Here is a 7,524-nt window from a genome sequence, read left to right on the forward strand (position 1 = left end):
TATATATAAATATACATATGTAAATATATAATATATATTAAATAATGTATTATATTACATTGTTGGCCCTGCATTGGATTATTATCAGTTCTGGTAATATCTTCCAAAATAACTATGTCTGAAAGCAGAAGTCTATGGCAAATAATTGAAAGTAAATATTCACCAATTACACCAATTGTATTGTATATTATATTCTTTGCAAGCTCTTGCGGGCCACATAAAATTAGGTCGCGGGCCAAATTTGGCCCCCGGGCCTTGAGTTTGACACCCCCTGCCATAGAGTTAAAGGTGGTGGCCGTTAGCTGTTAAAAATCCATAGATTAGCCGCACCGTTATATAAACCGCACCGTCGAAAAATAGGGGAAAAGGCGCGGGTTTTATAGTCACGAAAATTACGGTAATCAGGGTACATCACTTTTATATTCTGATAAGTCAGATAGGTTACTGATGACAAGTTTTTTACAGGTAACCCTCACCAACCCTATATATACCACACCATGTGAGCCAGCTGAATGACAGATTAAGACTTTATTTCACAATAAATCTCTCATTATGTCAAAGTATATACAGAAGGTGCATCACCATTACAAGAACAATGTACATATGTAAACAATGTGTTAAGATAGAGGAGCGAGCGGCAGGGTGGAACTCATACTGTCACAATATCTGAACCAGGACCACGATGAAGATGAAGATGGAGCCTGCCAGTCTGACATTATAATAAACATCATGGAACACGAGTCTGCAATGCAGAGCTCTTCAGCTTCAGGTGAGCTCTGAGTGACCATGGAGGAGCTCCAGAGTGACATAGAGGAGCTCAGTGACCATGGAGGAGCTCAGAGGTAGACCATAGAGGAGCTCAGAGTGACCATGGAGGAGCTCAGTGACCAATGGAGGAGCCTCAGAGTGACCATAGAGGAGCCTCAGAGTGACCATAGAGGAGCTCGAGTGGACCATGGAGTGACCATTGAGCTCAGAGTGAACATAGAGAGGAGCTCAGAGTGACCATAGAGGAGCTTCAGAGTGACCATGGAGGAGCTCAGAGTGACCATAGAGGAGCTCAGTGACAAATAGAGGAGCCTCAGAGGAGCTCAGAGTGACCATAGAGGAGCTCAGTGACCATAGGAGGAGCTCAGAGTGACCCATGGAGGAGCTCAGAGTGACCAATAGAGGAGCTCAGTGACCATGGAGGAGCTCAGAGGTGACCATAGAGGAGCTCAGTGACCATGGGAGGGAAGTGCCCCCCCCCCCCCTTCAGGAGTGACCCATGAAGAGGAAAGCTCAGAGTGACCATGGAGGGCTCAGGACCGATGGAGGAGCTCAGAGTGACCATAGAGGAGCCTCAGAGTGACCATAGAGGAGCTCAGAGTGACCATGGAGTGACCAGGAGCTCAGAGTGACCTCATAGAGGAGCTCAGAGTGACCCATAGAGGAGCTCAGAGTGACCATGGAGCTCAGAGTGACCATGGAGGGAGCCCAGAGTGACCATAGAGGAGCTCAGTGACCATAGAGGACTCAGAGGAGCTCAGAGTGACCATAGAGGAGCTCAGTGAACTCATAAAGAGGAAGCTCAGTGGACCATAGAGTGACATAGAGGACTCAGTGAACCATAGAGGAGCTCAGAGTGACCATAGATGGAGCTCAGAGTGACCATGGAAGGAGCTCAGAGTGACCATACCCGAGCTCAGTGACCCATAGAGGGAGTCTCAGAGGAGCTCAGAGTGACCATAGAGGAGCTCAGAGTGACCAGTAAGAGGAGCTCAGTGACATAGAGGAGCTTCAGAGTGACCATGGAGGAGCTCAGAGGTGACCATAGAGGAGCTCCAGTGACCATAGAGGAGCTCAGAGGACTCAGAGTGACCATAGAGGAGCTCAGAGTGACGCATTGTGAGCCAGAGTGGACCATAGAGGAAGCTCCAGTGACCATAGAGGAGCTCAGAGTGACCATGGAGGGATCAGATGTGACCATAGAGGAGCTTCAGAGGTGACCATGGAGCTCAGAGTGACCATAGAGGACTCAGTGGACCATGGAGGAGCTCAGAGTGAACATGGAGGAGCTGGAATCTAAAAGGGGACTTTATGGCTGCTTTGGAAAAAGAACTCATTATTTGTCCAGTACAAATGAACGATGTATTCTCAACTCAGGACGGTTGAGTATATGTCTAGAGCTCTAAAAACAACACATTTTCAGACCGCAACATGGTCATAGTTCTAAGATTGTCCAGTGGATTTATCTCCAAACAATCAAGCAAATGAAACCAGAGAAAATGTATAAATGTAAAAGAAATACAATAACTCGGTGGAGGTCTCATTGAATCCAGTCATCACAAAAAACGGATGATCGAGCGTCTGCATAAAAGCAACCCACGTGATTTCAGTTTACATTTGACACAACTGGAAGTCCTCGATTGTCGGTTTGAGTGATCCAGGTTACATGAAGTTAGGCCAGATCAAAGTCATCTCCCAACCACAGGCCAGGGATGTATTGCTTCAATCAGATTTTCATTCAGAACAGCCAACAATAGGACTGGGTGATGAGTCACTTATTCTTATGTTTTCATTTGGTCAGCACTGTTGGAGACTTCTGATGAATAATCATCAGTCCAAGAGGAAATATTAGACTAAGTGATAACCAATGAAACAACACTTCACTGTTACGCAGCCCTTAAACAAAAGACAATCTTTTACTTTTTTACAATATATAAGACAAATATCAGATTTGGAACTATTGATATGGATATTTTCAATTGCCTGTTGTATCTCAGCTCCATAATCTCACTTTAAACTACTATGCTCCATGTCAAGGTTCATAATGATGATATTGTAGTTTTTAAAAAGTTTTCAATAAAAAAAACATCCCCCCCACATATACTAAACTAAATGCTGATTGGCCAGTCTGAAATTCTAAGCTTTGAAATTAAACTATTATATGCTTTTAATAATGGAGAGGTGCTGAGGCACTTTAAAAACCTTTTAAGGATTGTAATGAAATTCCTGATTGACCTTGATGCAATTGTTGGGAATTATTTGAACTTGTTTTATGTCTATATATTATTTCAATTACTGTAACAGCATTCTAAGCAAGTCAGGGGTGGGGCTCGGTTGGAAGAATGAAAACCCCAGTGTTGTGTTAAATCATTGAAGTGATCGTGAAGAGGTTAACAGTGAATGGTGCTAAAGCCAACGCGATAAATATGTGCATTACCCAGTTTGTGGGCAAGTGTTCTTTTAACAATCGGAACAAGTTCCATCTTCCAATCAGAAACAGCAAACAGTGCTGAAGCTCAAAAATAATAGTGATGATTATGCTGTTAGGACGGCATATATGAATGAAACCACACATGTGAATACATGTGCTGTGGAAAGGAAAACACACGAGACCTCCGCTCAGACAGGAAGTGTCCCCTGCAGCTGGGCCAGAGCTTCCTGTTTCTAACCTCTGCATCAATCCATCATCAGAGCTTTTATACGTTTTTCAGCTTCTTCACGGACAAATACAAACACTTCCTGCGAGGAACATTTCCCAAAGAATTACAGAGAATTCTGTTAAGTAGGCAGTATGAAACTTTGTGACAAGCATGTGGCATTGTGTTGCACTGGAGTTCAAATGAGTTAAAGGGTTACAGTGGCTGCCCATGCTTAAAGCTGAGTCAGCACAATATCAGCTGTACAGGACATTTTTCAATAGTCCAAACATCACCTTCACACATACACAAGTATGTTCAATAGTGGTTTTCCTTTTTTTACTATTTCAGTTTACTTTGGCATGAAATATTGTTTAAAGAACTGCCACCATTTTCCAAAGGCTTTCGGTGGCAGAACACCATCACCTTCTGTTGAAGGCCTTTGTTGTTCTTTAACTACTGGAAGTTAACATTGGGCCGGGTGATTACAATATACATATACAATTGTGAAGCAAATATGTTTGTTAATGTTCTGGAATAATACACCCATTTAATTAAGAAAATGTCTAAAACATCAACCCTACATATCTTACTAAATGATAAATAAATAAATTAGAAAGAAAATGGTCAATGAGCTGAACTGATTCGCTGCAGAAGAGGAATAGGAGCCACATGAGAACACTCTTTTGGGGATGTGACCAAAAAGTACAAAAAAATGGAATTGTTAAAAAATTCTCAAATGAGTTTTTTGCTCATGATTTCTAAATGTAAATCTCAGAATTTAACTTTCATCTGATTTGGCCAAAGTAAAAAAAAACATTTTAATGAGACTTATCTCAGAATTCTGAAAAAAAAAAACCTCAGGCTCCAAATCAATTCTTATGTTTAGGAAGTGGCCAATGAGCCTCTTACCATAGATTTCTTAATGAATTTAACAGTAGAGAAAAGAAATCAGCAAATATTTCCATAGTTCAGTCCCTGTTCTCCTGCAGTGTGTTTTCTTTATCATACAACTATATTTAATAAGTTCCGTCACCTTGATCGTGGAAGGAGAGACATTCGTCCACCATTTATTATACAAACCCTATACTGCTCAAATAACGAAGAAGAATATTCAGCAATGAAGAAAACAAAGGGCAGTTGCAGCGCTGCACTCTGACAGCGTTCCTATGATGGATCAACACCTAGGAGTTTATGTCAGCAGAGCTAGTAAATGGATATCAATGGAAATCTAGAACGCTTTTCAAATGCTACATGCTTTGGAAAAATGCTCAGCAAGTGAGATACTGAGTGATCTGCAGTAAAGAAGCCCAACACATGCAGAAAGATGGCCTTTCAATCCTAGCCGCCATCGACAGCATGACTCCATAACACTTTGACTTATTCCCATGTGATTGCATGTCAGTGTGACGTGTGCATGCACTTTTTAGAGAGCAGGGTTGTGTAATATGCTGACTCAGTAATCCCTGTGTCTGGTGCTTGCCTCCTCTGCACTCAGGGATGCGACTAAACTAAAAGAAAAGATGCAGTTTGGTACGTGTCATTGGTCGTGGCGAGACCCCCACTAGTGGCTGTTGTGACCCCCAAGAGTTTGGGGGCGCCATGGCCCCCCCCACCCCGCCGTCTGTCCATATCTCTCCTGCCATGGCCCAAGATTCAGTGAGCGCTGCCGCACCTTCATCAATCGGTCCTCTCCCTCGCTCTCGAGAGGACGACTCCTCCGAACTGTCGAGGCTTCTGTAGATACCAGCAGCCTACAACCACACACACAACACAACACACAACACACACACACACCCACACACACACACACACACACACACACACACACACATCACACACCAGGGCACACAACACACACNAAAATTAGGTCGCGGGCCAAATTTGGCCCCCGGGCCTTGAGTTTGACACCCCTGCTCTACGGTGTTGTTTACCTTCTGTGATGCGCGAGCTGATGACGTCACGTCATCATCATCACTACTTCACGTCAAGACGAGTTAACTTTTTTTCCCCTCAACCTTGTGTGGAAAAATGCGGGGATTATGCGGCCTTTTGATAAATATGCGGCCTTTTAAAAATCTGCTCCATTTTGCTGATTATGCGGTAAATTCTGCGATCGCAGAATCGCGTTTTTCTGGAGGGTCTAAATATATTATAGGTCTCAGATATTAACAAAACATGTCTCTGAAGTGTTTGGCTCAAAATACCAAACAGATCATGAATTGTAGCATCACATAATCCCCTCTGTTTCAGCCCTGTTTCAAAAGCTGCTCATTCTGTGTCTGTAGCTCTAAGTGCAATTGAGCTGCCACCTCCACGCCCATCTGCGAGATATTTGGTGCTCTAGGAGGAGATTCAGGTGATAAGGTGGGCTGTGTCTCAGTGGGATGGTGCCCTGATCTTCGGATCAGGGGGGAACAGGTTCCAGTCCCACTGCAGTCAACATGTTGTTGAGTACCTGGCCAAGACACTTCACTTTTAAATTGCTTTGGAAGAAAGCGTCTAACAAACGACATTTGATACCATGGTTGGTTATTGGCTAACAATTGTGACATCAAAAAGTGGCCAAATCTGAACAGCTAATTTTTTTAAAATATAAATGGGTCAGGACAAAAAGAGAGAGTCTCTTTTCCTGAGGGGACACATATACATGTATAATATACATGAAAAAGTGAATTTTGCATTATAGGCGACCTTTAAATTATAAATGTTGCACAATTATAAGATAATATTTTGAATGTAAATTCAAAGTAACTATAGCTATAACTTGCAAGTCGTAAATAATTTTAAAAAGTGCCTCATATTTGTACTGTTTAAGTACATTACTTGAGTATATGCCTTTTTAACAACTGGATGATCCTTGTTTCACACCCAGGCAAAGGGCTTGTAAAGAAAACAATAGGTGCACATGGTCTAATGCACATCATTCATTGCCATTGTGTATTACAAATCAAACCTGCAATGATGAGTAACCATACCACATTATCTCTGGCACTGCTTTTATCAAATCCATTTATGTCATATATTGTATTGTACATATATTGTATTGTATATTGCTTGTTGAAGCATTGTATTGATAATGCCAGGCCACTATTTGTAAAAACCTGCACATAATCTGAAGAGGAAAATTAGATCAATAGCTAACTGGCAAATTCAGATTGAAATGTTGATTAAAGTACACTATACCCAGTAAATATATAACTCTTAAAAGTAACAATACCATTTAAACATACAGTATATGTGCACAGTTTGAAATGACCCATCCCCGTTGTGATTAAGTACCTTCACTCAGTAGAACAAGGCATGCCTCACACTGTCCTAGTTCCTTCAAATGCAGAGGTGGGGTCACATTGAGGCCTTGATTGTCGGGAGATTTTAATTCTTCCACCATACTTCCAAAAGTCTTCTCATTGTTGATCTTAAAGCTTTAATTGAATTGCACAGGTTAGTGAAAACTACTCTGATGTCTCTGCAACAGACAAAAGAGAAAGCATCTCATTGAAGTTACATTAGGAAAAGTAAAACTGTAATGATAGTTACTTCTGGCCAGCCGTCTTGTCCTTGTGAATCCAAAGAGGATAGGTTCTGACGAATGGAGGCAGACTGAGCAGAACCTTCTCAATGTCGGTGGCTTTCTTTATTGATGTTCCACGCAATACCTCTTCAGTGCAGTTGGGAATCTTCTCTCCATCTAAACAGAGGAAAGAAAATGAAATGAAGCAGAGTACAGCACCATTCAATAATAACTTGTTTTGACTGTTCCTTTCAGTGTTCAGTAAAGGATCAGCTCATAAAAAGGGCCTCTGCTTCCATTTGAACACATCTTCTATGATACGCCTCTTGCACAAATCTGTATGTACTGTATGATCATTTCATGACAGTTTTACCTTGGATTTTCTGACGAACATAAGCGCATTCCAATGCTCCGGGTACTCCAGGTACTCTGACTGGTTCAGAGAAGCGGCTGCCATCTTCAGACGTCAGAGTGATTGGTGCGTAGTTCTCATGGTTCTCTGCAGGTTTCTTTCAAAATAAGGCAAGTGATCATTACTTAAGTGGTCAACATTCGATCAAGCCTATCACCTAAATATTGATGGTTATCCCTTACCAACAAAAACAC

General features: G+C 41.9%; 1 long non-coding RNA gene across 1 annotated transcript; it reads right to left on the bottom strand.

The window, feature by feature from the left end:
• Window positions 1-509: 509 nt before the first annotated feature.
• Window positions 510-1,201, bottom strand: LOC104961869 (uncharacterized). The gene is made up of 3 exons (XR_800146.1): window positions 1,155-1,201; window positions 901-922; window positions 510-795 (listed from the first exon to the last, which is right to left on the bottom strand). It is a non-coding gene; the product is annotated as an uncharacterized lncRNA (long non-coding RNA).
• Between the last annotated feature and the right edge of the window lie 6,323 nt (window positions 1,202-7,524).

Source organism: Notothenia coriiceps, unplaced genomic scaffold, assembly GCF_000735185.1.
Source record: "Notothenia coriiceps isolate Sejong01 unplaced genomic scaffold, NC01 NC01_scaffold00033894, whole genome shotgun sequence".
In the NCBI taxonomy this organism is placed as follows: domain Eukaryota; kingdom Metazoa; phylum Chordata; class Actinopteri; order Perciformes; family Nototheniidae; genus Notothenia; species Notothenia coriiceps.